Here is a 20,915-nt window from a genome sequence, read left to right as displayed (position 1 = left end):
GTAATAACGGGGACGATTAATCCGATGCATTATGTTAAGAGAGTGCCACGCTCTTTTTAAGTCATGAACCCTTGCATAAACTCTTTGAGTGGTCCATAGGTTGCTTGTTTCAGGGCAAAATATCTGTTCCTATCCAATATACCCTCATTTTCCAATGGCACTCAATTTTCCCGACAATCAACCCAGATGGCCTCTTTGACAAGACCTACCTATTGTATTTATTGTTAAATTGTTCTTGTCTTGAACATGCATGAAATATTTGCCACTTGACGTTAAGCAATAATGAGAATAACTTTGACGGTAGATGTGCCGATAAACAAAGTGAACATTACTTTTCAGCGACTCAACGGAATACACAACATCGTTGATAATGCCTGATTTCGTCTCAAAGTCGTTATACAAGCATTTGGGAGCAAATGAGCGACTGAGTGTAGGGAAGGACGATACACGTTAATTTCAATTACCCAATCCCTGCATGGTGCTGGCTGTTTTTACTGGATTTATGGTTCTGTCTCTTTTATTACAATTCTAAACAGTTATATACTTTGTTGCAAAAAAGTGAAAAACAAATAAGCAATACAATAATGGTTCTCTATAGTTTTAAAATTATAATTCTTCATATGTACAAATATATTATTAAAAATAAGCTTTAGATTTTGCCGTTTGTTTGGGTGAAACCAAGCTGCATATCTATATGTTTCATTTTATTGGTAAGGATTCGAAGAAAACCTGTTGATGAAAAGTTCTATAAAAATTTGCTAGTTCATTCTTTGCCATTTTTCCTTTTTTCCCAAAATGATACAAATAAAGTTTCACTACCCAGGTATTGTTTTAGAATTCTGTAATTTAAATTCTGCTACAAAGTGCTACACAAAAAATGCTAGGAAATCTGTTTGATTCTAATATACGTTATTTTTCGTGATTTCTTTTCGGAACTTACTAATCATAAAAAACTGCTATGACCATGATATATTATAGTTAAACCTACATTTTGTTGCAAATATAAGAACGTTTGAAATATTAATTACAATACAAAATAACTGTTCAGTACAACATTTAGTCATATAATCTATATTATTCATCTGGATTCTGTAACCCTAGAATATCTAGTTAACAACATCTGAAAATAAAATGAAGCAAAATTTTGGGAAGATTCAAACATAAATATTGGTAAGAAGAAAAACGTTCTACCATTAAAAAATTCTAATCATATTTTTTTTAATAACCGATGCAACCGACTTATCCTGACGATCTCTTAAAATCAGAGATACACGTCAATATTATCGCTTAATGTTGTAATGAACTATCATATTAATTAAATTATGTATTTTGTGTGTTCTGTGTTATTGCGTATTTTTGACATTATTATATTAGCGATATTTTTAACATTATTATGTTATTGGTATTTTTAACATTATTATATATGCGGTGTTTTTAACATTACTATATTAGTGTGAGGTTTGACTAGCTATAAAAATCAGGTTAAATCGACCATGTTTTCTAAAAGTGTCTAGTACCAAGCCAGGTATATGAAAGTCGTTATCTACAAATGTATTTTGGCGTTTGCTGTTGTTTAGTGTTTCTGATGTTCCATTGTTTTCCTCTTATAGTTAATGTATTTCCCTTGGTTTTAGTTTTTTTTTACCCGGAATTGTATTTGCTTAATCGAATTACTACTTCTGTTGCCTTTATTTAATTCAATATTTTCTAAATAATAACATTAACGGTACCAATTTTGCTGCACCAGATGCATATTTCGACAAATAATGTCTCTTCAGTGATGCTCGTGGCCAAAATATGTAAAATCCAAAGCTTATATAAAGTTTGTAGAGCTATAATCCAATAGTTCCAAAAAGTATAGCCAAATCCGTGAACGGAATCAGAGCTTTGCATGAGGGAGATACATTCCTTAATTTATAATAATTTTTAAAGTTGATGATTTTACTTACAATAAACAATGTAAATCATTGGGTTCTGCAACAACAGGATTCTGTACTTAATATGAATCTGAAATACATTGTATGTATTAAAAACTATACAACTATTAGTAGGGTGTATTTTTTAACCTTCTGTCATATTTGTTTTTCGCTAATTGTTTTGTCATAACTCAGGTCTTTGGTTTTCCTAGTTTGAATGGTGTCATATTTGATTTTGTTGTGGTCATTATGTACGGTGTAACAATAACTAATAGAAAATTTAGATTTGTATTGTTTGTATCTATGCAATCCCTGCTGGTTTTTCATATAAGTAAATCAAAATGTTGTTTAAAAGATTGAATTCAAAGTAATTAATTTTTGTATAAAAACAAGGAATTTACATACAATCTTAAAACATTTGAAAGAGTAAAATTTAACACTGAAGGAAATATTTGCTTTCATTGTTTTTCTCTCTCGCCACTGTTGGATGGCTCAAGTTTTTCCGTCATCGTAAACAGAACATTTGCTTTATGTTATGATCGTAATTGATCCCTTATATTCATTGATTGATACAAAAGTGTCTAGAAATCATAGTATGTGTTTTGATGTCAAATTTGGTAAAATGTGATATCATGCCACTTCCGTATCAATTCAACATATTCTGACAGTGAAAAATCACTAAGAAGAATATAATAGTGAGAAAGGTTGTTATTGACTTAATATGAAGTTATATTAACCTATAAACAAAAGCCGCTACTATTGATCCAGCTTTAGGTCCGACCCAGTACACATAGTGATCCTTCCATACGATATGATTGTTCTTAGTGTTCGACAAACACACGACAGGTCCGAAACTTCGAGCAGGATTCATGGATCCACCAGTGACATCAAAACTATAAATTAAGCCAAGTTTTAATCACAAAAGTGAATACTATAAGGACTTTATGGTATTCAATCAAGTTTTTTTTTTAAAGATGAAAATTCAATCTTGTATGACATATTTTACCCACCTTTACACCAGAGTAGGACAATGCTATGTATACAAAAGTGACATATCTGAAGGCACGTTGATTGATATATATAATAGACTATAGATGTTCAATTTCACAATCCATACCTATTTTGATGACTTTTGATAATAACTACTAATTGATGATCAAGGAGTACAGTGATATGTAGAAAAAAGATATAAACAAAATTATAATACAACTAAATATTATATATAAGGATCGTACATAGTCTCATTTTTTTATATTTCATTGTTTCCATTGATCTAAGAATGCAAGTTAGCTTGTAAGATAATAAATTTTTTCTAAAAACACATTGATCACATATACTCTAAATATGTGCTTAGGAAATAACATTGATACAATCTTATATTTATTACTTGTTAGAGCTCACCAAGTCAACATTATCCATTTTGGAACTGTATTAAAATTTGCTTACTTGGCGTAAAAATTTGAGCGCTTAATTTCTAGAGGATAACACAAAATTAAGTTGTTCTTATCAATATGCCACAGGGCTTCAAAATATATATGAGTATTTCGGATAATTCATACTTTTACAAACAGTTAATTTATAAAAATATGACCATATAATTAATATTCATGTTTTCACTACTATATCTCCGGGAAATGCCTCTACTTTGTCAGGAATGTAAGAGAGTTGTTTCCTCTCGTTCTGTTGGTTAATAATGTTGGACTGTGTTGGTTTTATGAACTCTATATTTTGAGTGTAATTTTCTTAATATAGAGCACAACCATTCACAATTAGTGTTATATAAAAAATATCCACAAATGCTTTTTTTTAAATACTCACGTTGCCGCAATAATTGCTGTTACAACAAATCCAATGGCAATTGGTGATAACATCGATTCCTTATTTCTTTTATCTACTATACACATTAAGTACGTTAACACAAGCAGAAAGGTACTTAATCCTTCGCATAGAATTCCATTTGCAGGTTCAACAGATTTACCCAAAACAGTACGATAGGTTTTCAAACTAAAGTTGTTGACATGATCGAAATGGAGAGCCTGGAACATATTTCGTTATTATTATTATTAGTTTTTATAGATTGATAAACAAACTGTGTTAAAAAAAAGAATGAAAGGTCGAGGTCCCGCGTAAGAAACAGTAAATTCATCTCAGATACAAAAGAAACTAACCAGTGACGCTCGAATAATAACAAAATGCCGCATAAAGATCTTGGAAGAGCATAAGTGACCCGAAATACCGAAGTTATAATTATGACCATGTCAAGATAGTTAATTTCATCACTTCTGTGTTGACAACTGACCTGGTAAAACCCTTGGATTAAAAACATTCACCAGCAGTGCTATTGACCAAATGGTTGAAAATAAAATCATTATAGGTATCAGGTTAAGAAGTGTGTACGCCAGGCGTGCGTGTTTTTATTTGTGCGAGACCTAAATCATTGAATTTTTCGAAATAATTACATGTTGGTTTCTATTCTTTATAATATGTACTAGTTGTTTGAAACCAAGCAATATGACATAAAGCCTGGTTAAAAAAAAAATAAAACTTACTTTTGCTAAGGCCGCTCCCGCTATCCCTCCAATTGTTTGAGCGATAGGATAGAGTATTGACGTTATGGTAAATCCCCTGCTTATGCTCACTGCAAGGGTAACTACTGGATTAAAATGCCCTTCGCTGAAATGAAAAAAAAAATAGTGTCATTCCCTCTTCACTTGTGAATGTCAACAAGAAACTGTTTGATACATGAAGATACTCCATATTGTATACGGATTTCAAAATGTATATATACATATGCAACATAAATTAGAAAGCTAGGTTTTTAAAAACAAACAGTGATTGTTCAACTTCGGGATTTGCATCCGTCGATTGTCGTCCGTAATTTGTGCTAATTAAATAATGATAAATAAACTCATCATAGATACAATGAATAAAATTTTACACTTACGCCAGACGCGCGTTTCGTCTACCAAAGACTCAACAGTAACGCTCGAATCAAACAAATTTTAAAGGCCAAATAAAGTACGAAGTTGAAGAGTATTGAGGACCAAATATTCTTAAAGTTTGCCAAATAGAGCTAAGGTTATCTATATTCCTAAGGTAGAAAAGCCTTAGTATTTCAAAAAGTCAAAGTTTTGGTAACAGTTAATTTATTATTGTGAACATACCTATGATAACTCAAGTCAACACAGAAGTGCTGACTACTGGGCTGGTGATACCCTCGGGGAAACAAATCTCCACCAGCAGTGGCATCGACCCAGTGGTTGTAAATGAACTTATTAAAGAGACCAGGAATAAAATTTAACACTTACTCCAGATGCGCATTTTGTCTACAAAAGACTCATCAGTGACGCTCAAATCGAAAAAAATTTAAAAGGATAAATAAAGTAGGAAGTTGAATAGCACTGATGACCAAATATTCCTCAAAGTTTTGCAAATACAGCTAAGGTTTATTCCTGAGGTAAAAAAGCCTTAGTATTTCAAAAAGTAAAAGTTTTGTAAACATTTAATTTATTATTATGAACATATCAATGATAACTCAAGTCAACACAGAAGTGCTGACTACTTGGCTGGTGATACCCTCGAGGAAATAAATCTCCACCAGCAGTGGTATCGACCCAGTGGTTGTAAATAAACTCATCATAGTTACCAGGAATAAAATTTTACACTTACTCCAGACGCGCGTTTCGTCTACAAAAGACTCACTATTAACGCTCGAATCAAAAACTTGAAGGCTAAAGAAAGTACGAAGTTAAAGAGCATTGAGGACCAAATATTCCTAAAAGTTTTGCCAAATACAGCTAAGGTAATCTATTCCTGAAGTAGAAAAGTCTTAGAATTTCAAAAACAGTTTATGTATTATAATGAACATATCAACGTTAAATCTAGTCAACACAGAAGTGCTGACTACCGGGCTGGTGATACACTCGGAGAAATACATCTCCACCAGCAGTGGCATGGACCCAGTTGTAGTAAAATTTATATTTGACTGGATGATTGATCTAAAATTGGATCAGAGAAGGTACAACAGTGTTCATGGTTTGAAAACTATCCTGTTCAAGAAACCTGCATTTTACAAAACAATAGTGTGACTAACATTGATTGCAAGTAATCGAAATTGTAGATATTAATTGTCGTAAGATGTATTTACTATAGCATCATCTTGTCTGTAAACCCCTAAATATCCCTTTAATCATTAACATTAAGCATAATGGTTTTCTTTAAACGTAGCACAACCTTACCTTATTTTCCCAAAAGCTATCATCAGTGATGTTAAAACAAACCCTGGAGCCAACCAATTGCCGTTCGTTGCTATAAAGACATAGAACAATGTACCAAGAAATTCTACTAAAATTGCCCTGAGCAACTTCTTTTTACTATTAGAAATTGAGAATTTCCTGTTTGTTTCGTCCGATTGAATGTATTCCGTACCAACATAGACATCCATTTCTTCTGTGACCCTGCCTTGTCGGTCATGAGCTACATCCAGCTCCTTGTTTCTCAAATAGATATCGGTGGTCATATTTTTGAATGACTGGTAAAGTTGTACACAAATTTTGTCTATGAAAGTTAAAATGATAGTTAAATAGGCTATATACTAGACACCTGTATGCACAATTGTTATTGTAATCAATACAATCAAAAACAAAGAAATTAGAATTATAAACAGTGTTACGGTCTGATTCCTTAAAGGATGTGTTTTTCGGTTTATACAGAATCTAATCCGTTAATCTACGTTTACATGAATGTATATAGGCGAATAGTCCATATAAATTTTGATTAAACTTTGAAAGCTTTTGTGAAAAATTTAGAAATTTTATAATTTCAATTCCATGTTGCAATATTTGACATGGCTTCAAATATTACTATTTATAGAATAATTCTTGATAAATAACTTGAAAGACATGATACAAACATGAACTATTTAAACTTATTGTATTAAGCATTAGGTAGTACAATCGATGATATTATATTCAAAAATCTTTTATTTTTGATATTAAGATTAAAAAATTGCTAATTATATAAAATTACCCAAAAGACCAGCAGATTCAATATCTAACTATATTATATTTTTCCATGTAGGACAGGCTCTGGCCGCTAAAATTTGTTTAAAAGTTTCTTAAAAGAAATGTTACCATGTTATGACCTTTTACTAAAAATGAACAAACAAAAGTGCATTAAAAACAATACGGAAAAACTAAAGACTGAGCTACACGAACCCTGAAAACTGAGGGTGATCTGAGGTGCTCCGGAAGGATAAACTTATTCTGCTTCACATGTGTCAACCGTCGTGTTGTTCATGTAAGTTTAATGCCGGTAATAAGTCTAATTCAGTAGACAGCATTCATGAAAATGGATTTGTGAAACGGATTTTTCAAAACGGTCAACAACTCGTGATGGCGTCTGTAAAATTGACAAAGAAATGATTTCAAATTGACCACTGAAAACTCTTGGTTTTATTAGCTACTATCCACTGAGAAGGAAACAATGATAGCGAATAGAAGTCCTTTAAATATTTTATTATTTTAGAGATATACACTTCGAATACAGTTGCTGCGTAAAACTTGAATCCCATCGAACTAGAGATAAAGGAAACTACAGTTACAGTTACATCTAGAAATTGACAATAAGGGTCGGTTGAAAACAAAAGTTTACGACAAAAGAGATGATTTCAGCTTTCCAATTGTGAACTTTCCATTTCTAAGTAGCAACATTCTTGCAGCACCTGCATACGGGGTATATATCTCTCAATTGATACGATATTCCTGTGCTTGCATTTCCTATCATGATTTTCTTATTTTTTATTTTTTATTGATCTTTTTGGTGTTCAAACTACAGTGCATGCATACAATTTTACAAGACATAAGAGAATGACATGACATGTATGGCATTGTTATACTATTGACATTATGCAAATAAGACATAGTAAAAATTTACAAGTTAGTGGTGTGAATACTCACTATATGATACGTCTTAAAAATACTTTGGAATACATTCTACTATAACCATATTAAAAAATAAATTTAATTAAATATCTTTCGTAAATCCCCCCCCCCCCCATCTGTTGACAAATGACTCGTGTTTGTCTTTAGAAATATATAAATATTCTAATATCTCCAGACGTCTTTTCAAAAATTTAAGAAAAGCTTGCACAGATATGATGAGTCTGTCTAATTGTGTGTTCTTTACATAATAAATGTAATATTTTGCCTGTAGAATGCAATAATTTAAAACTAAGTTATCAGAATTCAATACACCAAAAATGACACTGTCTTTATTCAAAAATAGTTTTACTCCAAAAACTGAATACCACCAATTTGAAAAATTTCTCCAAAATTGTTTTATTTCTGTACATTCAAAAAATTTATGCTCTATAGTTTCTATTTCTTTACAACTTACACATTCATTAGTTAAGGAAAGTTTATATTTTTCAAGAAGATAATTATGTGAGACTATTCTGTGTAGTAGTTTATATTGAAAAGCTTGTAGTTTGCTTTCTATAGTACATTTGAAAGCTAATGAATAAATATTTTTCCATTGTTCGTCACTAATTTCTATATTAAAACTTTCTTCCCATCTTTGTTGTGAAATAGGAGAAACTTTCCTGATCGATAAAAAGTGAATATACATCTTTAGCAAATAATTTACTGATAGGCATTTTTTTATTCTCATGCTCAAAAACGAATCCAAATGAGTTGCTGTTAGGTGACATGTGTTGTTGTAATAACAAATCTTTCCAGTCACGTGGTATTGCAAGCTTAATAGATAGAATGTCTACAAAAGTGACATTCAGGTTATATTTTTTGTTAATAGCGTCATGAGACAAAAAAATCGCCTTTATCATCTACAATATTATTGATGAACCTTATGCCTTTCATGTACCAAGATCTGTGAAAAATACTCTTTTGATCAATTTTGATAAAAGGATTGAACCAAATAAATTCTTTTCTAACATGAAATGCATTTAACGGGATGAAAATACCCTTGAAACGTTTCCAAGCAGATAGCACTTCTGTATAAAAAAAGAGGTGTTTTCAAATTCAAAAACTCAAATTCACATCTGCTCATAAACAAGTCCTCTAACTCAAAAAGGGAGATAAATGCTTTGGAAACATGTTTCCATTTGGAGTCATGTTCTGACAGAAATCTTTTTACCCACATAATACGTAATGATAACAGCTGTACTTCAAAATTTGGAGCTTTCAGTCCCCCCTCGCTAGGAGACTTTTAAATAACTTCCGATTTGACTTTCGGAGTACTACCATTCCATAAAAAACTCTTAATATCACGTTGTATTTTAATTTCATAAGATCTTGGTACATGTGTAGATGAAATGACATAAATAAGCTTCGATATTGCAAGTGATTTAAGAATTACAATTTTTCCGATCAAGGAAAGGTTTCTGATCCTCCATAGTTTAATTATTGATTCCATTTTTTCTATGCATGTATCTAAATTAGAACAAACCATTTCTTCAAAAGCATCAAAATTTTAAACCTAAGGCTTTAAAACCATCTGTCCATTTAATAGGAAAGGAACCTTCTTTGTTAAACTTATTTCTTCCAATCCATGTTGCTTCGGTTTTAGAAAAATTTACTTTTCATCCTGAACACTTCTCAAAATCTTTAAAGGAATCTAATAACATTTGCGCTGAGAATACATCTTTAAAAAAACAAGTGGTATCATCAGCCAACTGTGAAATTTTGATTTCAGTATCCCCAATTTTTATACCAGATATCTGATTGTTCTTACGAATACTTATTGCCAGCAGTTCAACGGCCAAAATAAATAAAAAAGGATCCAAAGGACACCCTTGTCGAACACCTCTCTCAATTGTGAATGGACTAGAACTAAATCCATTGTTAACGACAAGACTAGATATATTTGAGTATAAAGTTAAGACCCATTTCCGGAAATTGCTACCAAAATTAAAACAAACCAATGCTTTTTGAATAAATTTCCATTCTAGCGTATCAAACGCCTTTTCGAAATCGACCAGTAATATAAGCCCTGGATAATTCTTTAAAGTAGTTAACAATATAATAACAGCAATGAGTCGTAGATTTTCACCAATGTATCTACCAGCCACATATCCCGTTTGGTTCGGATCTATAAGATTTGGAAGAAATAATTTCATTCTTTCCGCAATGACTTTGGCTAATAATTTATAATCAAAATTTAAGATCGAGAGGGGACGCCAGTTCGACAAGAGTGTTCTATCTTTATCTTTCTTTGGAATAAGAGTAAGAATACCCCGTCTTTGGTCTATTGAGAGGGTTCCGGTTTCGAAGGAATATTTATAGCTTTCTAAGACATATTTTTTCATATCAATCCAGAAAAATTTGTAAAACTCAGCAGTAAGCCCGTCTGTACCAGGGCTTTTATTATTTTTAAATTTTTTTAAAACATTAACGCACTCAGATTCTGAAATATCTGCATCGCATATATCCTTTTCCAGATCTGTAAGCTTAGGAATAAAATTTAAGTAAAAAAAATTAGAATCACCTGAATATTTATCAGGGTCTTCTTTAGATGCGTACAAATTTTCATAGAAATGTCTCTCTTCGTTTAGAATTTTTTCTTGTGACACAATTTCAATGTCGTTTACAACTAATTTGTTTATACATTTATTTTTATGATTGCGCTTTTCTAATGATAAGAAATGGTTTGAATTTCTTTTATTGCCTTCACAGTGCTCGGCGTGTGATCGTATAATAACCCCCTTGTTTGATTATTTAATATTTGTTCTAAATCTTCTTTAACGGTGTCTAATTCAATCAAAAGATTATTTATATCTTTATCTAAATATGTATAAGAGGGAGTTTTCTGAATTTCGTCATGTCGTATTTTTAAATTGGACTCTCTTTCCCGCAATTTCATGTTTTTATATTTCGAATATTTGACGGTTGCGCCTCTTATTTCACTCTTTTATCCCATTTCAAAATTTTATTTCCTAAATTGAGATATTTATTATTACATTCTGATAAAGTATTTTTACTATATCCACATAATTTTTATCTGTCAGTAAACCCGAGTTGAATTTCCAGAAACCGGGACCTCTCTTACTAAAGTTCTAGCCGGACAGTGTCAATTTGATAAGACTATGATCAGTTTTTATAGACGGGACAATGGATGTTTTTCTTTTTTTTCTCAAAAGGAAGCTATTAAACCAAGAGTTCCAAATGGTGAAGTTGAAATCACCCCTTCGTAAATTTTACGGACGCCATCACGAGTTGGTTGACCGTTATGGAATAACCGTTTCACAAATGATATCGGATATGTTCCTTACATCGTAACTACAATCCCATTCCCTTTCACGAATGTGACCTACCAAATTAGACTTTTTACCGGATTTGTTATCACATAAGCAACATAACGGGTGCCACATGTGGAGCAGGGTCTGCTAACCCTTCCGGAGCACCTGAAACCACCCCTAGTTTTTGGTGGGGTTCGTGTCGCTTATTCTTTAGTTTTCTATGATGTGACATGTGTACTATTGTTTGTCTGTTTGTCTTTTCCATTTTTAGCCATGGCGTTGTCAGTTTATTTTCGATTTATGAATTTGACTGTTCCTCCAGTATCTTTCGTCCCTCTTTTACTTCATAGAAATTGAAAAAAATTGAAAAACACGTTAAACAATGTTATGCGTCCGAAGCGCTTTTCGGGATTTACCTTCATCAGGAACGCTTAAAGCAAAATATTTGAAAGCAGAGGTTGTATATGTACAGAAACAATAAAAGAGCTTTATGACAAGAAATACATAGAAACAAAAAAGCCAAATCCATCTAAGAGCAACTTTGCACGAGGGATTGAAAGCTGAAATAATTTTTTTCGTCGACTCTCATTGTTAGTTTTTAGATACAAGACTTTACTGTATGTGTGTATCCTTTGTCTCAGGTTTGATGGGATAGAGGCGTTTAATCTATTCGCAAAACTTTGAAATAACTAAGAGAGCACATCATCTTTATAGCTAAAAGTAAAATAGAAATACTAAAGTTCTTTTTTTCTTCCTCGAAATTTCCTATATGAATTCAGACTCATATAATTAAAAAATAAAGTAAGCAAGAAGAACAGCATAGTGGGTTCCAATGGGAATGCCGATAGTTTGTTGTCAACAAACACGTTTTCCAAAGTTACAAACAAACATGTTGTGAACTTACGAAATCAAGCATCTTGATAATGTTAATTTCTGAGATTTTTTGTAAGAATGAGAGTGATTTTTTTCCAAGTAGAATTTATCCCTTCTTATTTCTAGATTCTTATATCTGCGTTAGCCTTTCACGAAATAAAGAAGAACCAACTCTTCTAATTTTTCGTTAGGTCTTGAATATGGAATACTTGTGTAAAGTGTAGAATAGTAAAATGTTTTAATACTCGTACGGAATGAATGAGTCTTAGATTATATGTACTCTTAAAGATCTTGGTAATTTTTTAGTATCCATTTCTGATTTACACCATCTCTAGAATAGGTAAATTCACATTAATCATTTTGAAGCCCTGCTTAAATTGCTGATACAACTGATGTTGAATGGACCACTCGGAAGATTCAACATTACATCGTTGTTTGTAGTTAATGTTTACAATAAAGTTAAGGAAGATCCAGGTCATCATTAATGGTTGAAATTTCGAGGAATATAGAACTTATTACTTATTATCAAGGATATTCTTTTGAGTTAGTGCCAAAGGGTTATATGTTGAGTTTCCAGGTGGATTGTCAATACTTTATTCATCAAGCAGTTTATGTGATGAAATTCATACACATTAACGATGTTGTTTTGTACTTTCTGAGGGGAAAACAATTCAAAAAGAATATCTACGTCATCGTTCTGGAGTTTAATCCATTGCCTGGCATGATCCTCGACTGTTTCTATCATTGTTTTGAAGTTTTGTATCCAATTGATACACCTTATCACTATTTAGTCCATTCCGTGAAAAACAGTAATTTAGACAACTTCTCGTAAGATCAATGGTACAGCAGAACAAAGGTCATCAGTTATGAGCTGAGGAAGGAAATATTTGAAAAAAAAAATGATCACTAGGAATATTTGATAGATTATGATCCACTTTTTTGAAACACTAACTATAGTTAAAAAAAAATCTTTGAATTATTTACAATTTTTTAAACAGGTCTCATTGAAAAGTATCATAGTTTAAACAGGTTCCCTCAACTGGACGAAAACAGATATGTAATATAAGAACTTACCCGGAATGGAATAAATAGCGATTAGGTGTATTGGTAAAGGCTTACAATATTTTAAGACTTTGTTTTGCACATTTTGCAAAAAGAGAAAAGAATTTTTCTTAATCTTTGCTTTGCAAAAAATGGTCTCGATGGCGTCAACTTAGGCAATATCTTTCATCATAAATTAGTTCAATCGAAAATATCCGCTTATTTCAAAGACCAGTCTGTACCAATCATTTCTTATACCTATACTAAACCTATTGCAACTAAACTTTCAAATTACAAACACGTTTTGCAGGATCTCAGTATTGACGACTTCCAGTCTAAAGGACTACTTTGTAAAGGATCAGTCTGATTCAAACTGAAAATTCTCTGAAACTGACATTATCAAGTTGCTTAATTTCTTGATTGACAACATATTAGTTACGTTCGGAGGACGTGTTTTTCAACAGACTTCTTCTTGCCGCCTTGTTTCTTTATTATTATGAGGCTGACTTCATACAGGAACATCTTAGGAAGAAAGATAAGAAGTTAGCAATATCCTTTAACTCTACTTTCCGCTTTATAGATGATGTGCTTTCACTTTATAATTCAAAATTTGGTGAATTTGTCGAACGCATCTATCCCGTTGAACTAGAGATAAAGGATACAACAGATACAGTTAAGTCGGCCTCATATCTTTACTTTCATCTAGAAATTGACAATGAGGGTCGAATGAAAACAAAACTTTACGACACATGATTTCAGCTTTCCAATTGGGAACTTTCCATTTCTAAGCATACTGCATACTGCATCTGCATACGGTGTATATATCTCCCATTTGATACGATATTCCCTTGCTTGCATTTCCTATCATGATTTTCTTGATAGAGGGTTGTTGCTAACAAGGAAGCTATTAAATCAAGAGTTCCAAATGGTGAAGTTGAAACCATCTCTTCGTAGATTTTACGGACGCCATCACGAGTTGGTTGACCGTTATGGCATAACCGTTTCACAAATGATATCGGATATGTTCCTTACATCGTAACTACAATCCTTTTCCCTCTCATTAATGTGACCTACCGAATTAAACTATTTTACGGATTTGTTATCTCATAAGCAACACGACGGATGCCACATGTTGAACATGGTCTGCTTACCCTTCCGGAGTACCTGAGATCACCCCTAGTTTTTGGTGGGGTTCGTGTTGTTTATTATTTAGTTTTCTATGGTGTGTCATGTGTACTATTAATTGTCTGTTTGTCCTTTTCATTTTTAGCCATGGTGTTGTCATTTTATTTTCGATTTATGAGTTTGACTGTCCCTCTGGTATCCTTCGTCCCTCCTTTGTAGGCACATCTTATTGGCAATGTTTCGGTAAACGATAAATACGTGAAGATCTAAAGAGCTTGTTTTGTTCACCTAAACATGTACATGTTCAACAATAACAACTCTCAAACATTAAAGATAATAACACATGATTCATGAATAATGATCGTTGATCTTCCATTGATGAAATTTTTTTACTGGTTTTAGTTTCTCTCTGTATCTACTGTATTTCATTTTCAAATTACAAAAAGAGGTGAATATAGTGATTCAAGAGCAATAATTTTGCAAGGGATTAGTAGATTATTTCGAAATGGGACCGATAAGAAGTCCTTAACTTGTTCACTATTCATTGTCAACATTTCATCTCTGTTACAGTTGTGAAATGATACGGATACATGGGTATACAGGTTAAGTAGAATTTTCCAGTTGATCAATTTTGCTATATATCTAACGTTTTGGTATGAGTTATTGTTTGACAAAAACGTAAGAATTGGCAAACAATTATTCAGGGAGTGGGGGGCTAAAAAAAATTCAAGAATCGGCCGATAAAAATATGTAGATCTTGTGAGAACATTGGGGACTGAGGACGAACAAGTGATGATACAAGCTAACTTTATCTATTGAATCAGGTGAACTTGAAATTATATGGTGACAGTTATCTATCTTGTTAAGAAACTCTTAATAAAACACTTTTTTTTCGGGTTAAGAATGTTTCTTTTTTATGTAAATTTTCTTTTTGAAATTAAAATAAGAAAGAAATACAATAGAGTTTTTGTAATGGTCTGATTTAAAATTAGTATTGGAAAACACCCTCTTTTATCATGGAAAGAGTAATCCGTTTTTCTCTACCTTTTTTTTAAGCGTTCCTCAAATGATCTTCGCTCAAAATAAAAATCATATTATCTTTCACAATGGACAAGATTTGCTTTTATCAAATTATTGTTTTGATTTATTCATATCTCTACAATATGTTTCTGTTTCATTAAGAAAAAAATGTACAAGTAATATATACCACCATTTCAATTATGTGTATAATAATAAATTATTTAAAGTAATGCTGGATCTAAAAGGCAAATTACAATATGAATTTTTGGTGTATGCATTGGTTTAAGTTTTTATGCATTTAAAATACACAACTACTAAAACTTTTTTTGTGAAACGAAGCTGAGCTTCTATATATTTCTTTGTATAGTTTAATATTTGCAATTTTTCGTTTTTCCGAAAAAATACAAGTTTACTACCTAACTGGTTGTGGGTCAAAAATCTATTATTTATAAACTGCAATATTGTGCTGCACAAAAATTCCTTGGACATCTCTTTGATTTTAATGTACGTGATTAAACGTGATTTCTATATGGAGCTTTCTTGTTTCCCTCGGTTTAAGTTTGTAAGCCTGATTTGTGACTTTTGAACACCTGTATACTACTATTGCCTTTATTTAACGGAAAAATATATTATAACAATTATATGATATAGTTAAACAACATTTTCGTGCAAACTTTGGAATGTTTGTTACTTCAATTACAATACAGAAAAACTATTCAGTATAAAATTTAGTCATAACAGTAATGTGTTTCTAGAAATTCCAGTTCTGACATCTGAAATTAAATTAAAGCAATATTTTGGCAAGAATTCAAACATATAGATTGGTAACATATAGATTTTTTTAACAGAACAGACTATTTTAAATCAATGCAAACATAACCTGACAATATCTTCAAATACGAGATGAACATCAATCTTATCGTTGAATGTTGTAATGTACTATCATATTATTGAAATAATGTATTTTGTTTTTGTGATGAATTTTTAAGCGTTTGTTCATACTGTAATCAGTATGGTGTTGTCATTTGAGCTGTATTTTTCAGATTATGATATAAGCAGGAGGTGTGGCTAGCAATAAAAACAGGTTTAACCCCAAAAAGTTACCGAGTAAAGAATATATCCGTCGTTATCTACAATCGATTTCTATGTATTTTCTTCGCGTTTGCTTTTGTAGAAGTTCAGTGTTTCTGATGTTCTATTGTTTCCCTCTTGTTGTGTTTCTGTCGGATTTATTTGTTATCCGGATTTGTATTTGTTCAATTAATTAATTACCATTGAACAGCGGTAAACTACTGTTGCCTTTATTGTATTCAATATTTTCTTATGTTTAAGATTTTTACTTACAAGAAAAAAAACAAGTCATTTTTCAGGGTTCTGTACTTAAGGTGGTACCTAACACTACAGGGAGATAACTCTGTAAAATCAGCCAAACGTTTTCATAACGTTGCGTTGTAAAGGGAATATTATGCTTCTCAACGATCAAAATTGGTTTTTGTCAATCTGCTATATAACCAGTGTAATTTTTCTAATAAAATGGTTGGTTCAAAATTTTAGACATTTACATATTTTGGTTAAAGGGTCAAAGTAAATACTTTGTCAAAATTTTATGAAAATCAAACGAGCCAAATTAATTTTAGTGAAAGTGTTGGGTACCACCTTAATACGACAAATATCTGAATGAATGAATCGATTCATGGTATCAAATAAATAAAAAAAAATAATTAAATATCGGGAACTCTTCACAAACAGAACCAACATGTATATGCATTGAATAAATAGTAGGCCAGTCTTAAATGATCTCAACATAGAAGTATTTGTTCTCTTAATCAATTAGATATTTTGTGAATCCAATTAACCCAAGTATCTTAAAAGTTTGTTTTTACAATGAATAAACTTTTTATCATTATTATTTAATGATATTAGCTCTGAGTATTATTATTCTTAAAAATAAAACTGCTGTATATGATGAAATATTATACAAACAAATGTTTTACGGCTGGCTACACTGTTATGAATATGATTCTAAATGAATTTCATGTTGTATATGTTACAGTAAATTTGTAAAGGCAGGAATTCTGTAGAATCCTTGATTTTTCAGGGATCATGTAGAATAACAAAACTCATTAGTGATTATATATAATCCCTGAAAATGACCAGTGATTTTACAAAATATCTGAATTTTTACTAATTATTTTACAAATTCCCTAATAGGATTTCAGGGATTATTAATGATGAAAAAAAATAAGTAAGGGAAAGGTTTTAACAGTGATATTTTATTTTACTGCACGTTGAACCACAATATTTCACTAAAAATAAATATGGCAGAGGAAAATATGGAACGAAAGATATGGACAAGGAACGCTTACAATGGTATTTTTACTTTGATGAAAAATAACAACAAGTAAAAAAGACTAAACTCCTGCTTAATTTTATCGGCTAACAAAGTATATATTTAAATTGTTTTAAAGCTGCTATTATCCTATATATTTCATACATATTACACTCTTTGCAGCATTATGCATTACAAAAGGAGGGGACGGGGTTGGTGGTCATGGATCTAAAAATAGATAGTCTTAAATAGCTGACAAAAAAAATTATATTTTTTTGTGAAAAGCAAACTAAGATGTAAAACTAGATATACAAAAACAGAAGTACCAACTATATAATTTGCATCAAGCATACTGGTTTTTATAACAATTCAGTTGTTGATTCGAGTTGAGATAAGGGGATTGTCCATAGAAGGGATAAATGAACATGAAATTCAATTCTGGGAGAAATAACGAAACGGAATTCTGTTAGAATCTCTGCTCGTCCCGCTGGTGATTCCCTTTTTTTCTTAGATATGCCGTAAAATCTGATTCAATACGAGGACGACAACATTTTTTTTTAAATGTGTGAATAATGTAGTATAGCAGATGCTAATCAGGTAGATGCGCCTGTAGTAAAGCAGGGAAAATGTGCCATCAAAATTTATTTAATGATTGTTTTAATATACTGTGCTTAATATTCTTATATTTTGAGTAATATATATTGAGGTTATCAAATCAACATATAGTGCATAATTTTTTTTTATGTGTCACATCTTAAAATATTATGCCTAACATTTTAATTATAGTATTTTCTTTATATACACACACTGTTTCTTCTTTTCAGTGATTATATATAATCAATAAACTAACCAGTGATTCTACAAATTCACTGTTATATATATAATAAATTGCAATGCAAATCAGAAAGCTGCATATTAGTAAATTAAACAGTTTTCTTCATCCTTTAGAACAAAAATCGCTCAATAATCAATAAGCGCTTTCAAAACATTAAAATACATTAGAATAGTCGCTATCTAACAGTAAATGATAATTCTAAAGGGTTGCTTCCCTCGATCATCATCCTTTAATTGTTGGGATTAAATAATGCTAATTCAAATAAGACAAGGTGATTGACAGTGGTCTTACGTTCGATCCGCGATAGTACATCGAGAATTATGGTGGGAACTAATGCGTGCAACAAGCATGCGTTTCTAAAAAAATGTAAATAATAAAACATTTAAATTGATCCCATGTATACTGAATTGTTTATACAAATACAGTGCGTAAGTTTTTTTTGTCTCTTTAAAATTGATTATCCTCTTCACTGTTAACCATAATACTCCATCAATTATAAAACAGAGAGCATCATTTTTGGTTAAATACATTTTTTTTAAAAGGTAATGGCTAGAACAAATAACTTACCTTATTTTCTCAAAAGCTATGATCAGTGATGTTAATGCATAACCTTGAGATACCGCTGTGCGCTGTTTATTGCTATAAAGACATAGAACAATGTACCAAGAAATTTCACACAAGTTGCCTTTAGCAATCCTTTTTACTATTAGAAATTAAGCATTTCCTGGTTGTTTCATCCGAATGAGTGTATTCCGTACCTTCATAGACACATATTCCTTTTGTGACTATAACTTGTGGGTTTTGAGCTACATTTAGCTGTCTCTTTCTCAAATACATATCGGAGGTAAAAATTTTTTAATATTAGGTAGTTTTTCAAAAATTTTGTCTTCTTCGTTAGTATAAATGATCTACTAGACACATGTTGCATAACAAGTCAATTTTGATCTGTATTAATACAATTATCAAAAAAGCAGTTAACCGTGCAAAACAATATTGCGGTCCGATTCCTAACATGATATATTCAAGATGACAGCCTTCATTGACTCTGTTTACGTTTTTATGACGTTATAAATATATGCAAAGGTGCATATAAGTCGTATCATGACATATATTTGCTAACTTTCTAAAGCGCCAGTCCCACTACACCACGATCGCACCACGCTCACCGCGATCTTAAATGAACATTTTATATTTCGTTGTTTTCACGCCGATACTACGTCCTCATTATGCTTTTACAACGGTCCTGCTACGATTATTTAACATTCTCATCACGCTTTTTCTCAATTATCATGATCTTACTACGCTCATCATGTTCTCACTACGACCATACTACGAGTTAAGCGATTGCAGCAGATCTTACCAGGCTTCTACTGCGAATATAGCACGTTCTTACTACGATTTTAGTACGCTCATACCGCGATCTTACTACGTTCTCAGCAATAACGTCAACATCGTGTTCCATATTAATACTGTTCCATTCCTTCTATTTCTGATTAATGCTTTGAGTTCTCGGAAACTGCACAGTCATGCCATCAGAATCTACCGGATGTAGAGGCAGAGGAAACTCTGATTGTAACAAAACCTGATCTAGTAGAGATGTCGGACCGACCAATTCAACCTGAATCACAAACCTTTTCCTTGTCCATCAAGCTCAAATGACTTTTTTTTAATGAACGATAGCAGGGATGACACAGATGTATCAAGCATGGTGTAGCTGTCGGAGAGAAAGGACAAGAGGTTCAAATTACATAGAGATAAACAAAACCTTTTATATATTTCATGTGTAAACGACAATGAGCATGATAGTCGTAGTATTAACGAAGTCAGGTCGTAAGAAGAGCATGATGAGGACGACATGAGCGTGACAGAATCGTACTATGGTCTTAAACAGCGTGTTGTAAACGTGGTATAGTCGTAGTGGAAGCGTAGATGGGTTGCGTTGAGAAAGTGGTGGTCGAAGTGAGGTCGCAGTAACGTCGCTGTGAGATCGTAGCGCAGTCTCCCCGAAAAGAATCACGCTTTCGCTACACTCTTGCTACGCACCACAACTGTTTTGAAAATATACAAAGTTGACCACGCTCATCTCGATCATGAAGACCTCCTCACGACCGTACAACGACCTTACTGCGATCTGCACGATCGCACTACGATCGAAGTCGAAGTGAGGTCGTAGTAACGTCGCTGTGAGATCGTAGCGCAGTCTCCCCGAAAAGAATCACGCTTTCGCTACACTCTTGCTACGCACCACAACTGTTTTGAAAATATACAAAGTTGACCACGCTCATCTCGATCATGAAGACCTCCTCACGACCGTACAACGACCTTACTGCGATCTGCACGATCGCACTACGATCGTCAGCATTTTCATTTTTTTTAGATCGTAGTGCGATCGTGGCCTTAGTGGGACTGCGGTATAAGTCATTTGATGTCTGTTGGAGATTTGTCTTATTGACATTCATTTTTGATTAGGCAGCATGTAATACAATAGTTCAATTATAACAATGTATAATCAAGTAATAATAG

At 32.1% G+C, this 20,915-nt stretch overlaps 1 long non-coding RNA gene across 1 annotated transcript; it reads right to left on the bottom strand.

The window, feature by feature from the left end:
* Positions 1 to 444: 444 nt before the first annotated feature.
* Positions 445 to 6,480, bottom strand: LOC143046912 (uncharacterized). The gene is made up of 6 exons (XR_012969305.1): positions 6,155 to 6,480; positions 4,466 to 4,589; positions 3,735 to 3,952; positions 2,654 to 2,809; positions 1,950 to 2,007; positions 445 to 1,120 (listed from the first exon to the last, which is right to left on the bottom strand). It is a non-coding gene; the product is annotated as an uncharacterized LOC143046912 (long non-coding RNA).
* Positions 6,481 to 20,915: the final 14,435 nt, after the last annotated feature.

The sequence above is a fragment of the Mytilus galloprovincialis genome, chromosome 9 (assembly GCF_965363235.1).
Source record: "Mytilus galloprovincialis chromosome 9, xbMytGall1.hap1.1, whole genome shotgun sequence".
NCBI lineage: Eukaryota > Metazoa > Mollusca > Bivalvia > Mytilida > Mytilidae > Mytilus > Mytilus galloprovincialis.
The sequence above is the reverse complement of the archived record's forward strand: the minus strand, read 5'-3'. Positions and strand labels throughout refer to the sequence as shown.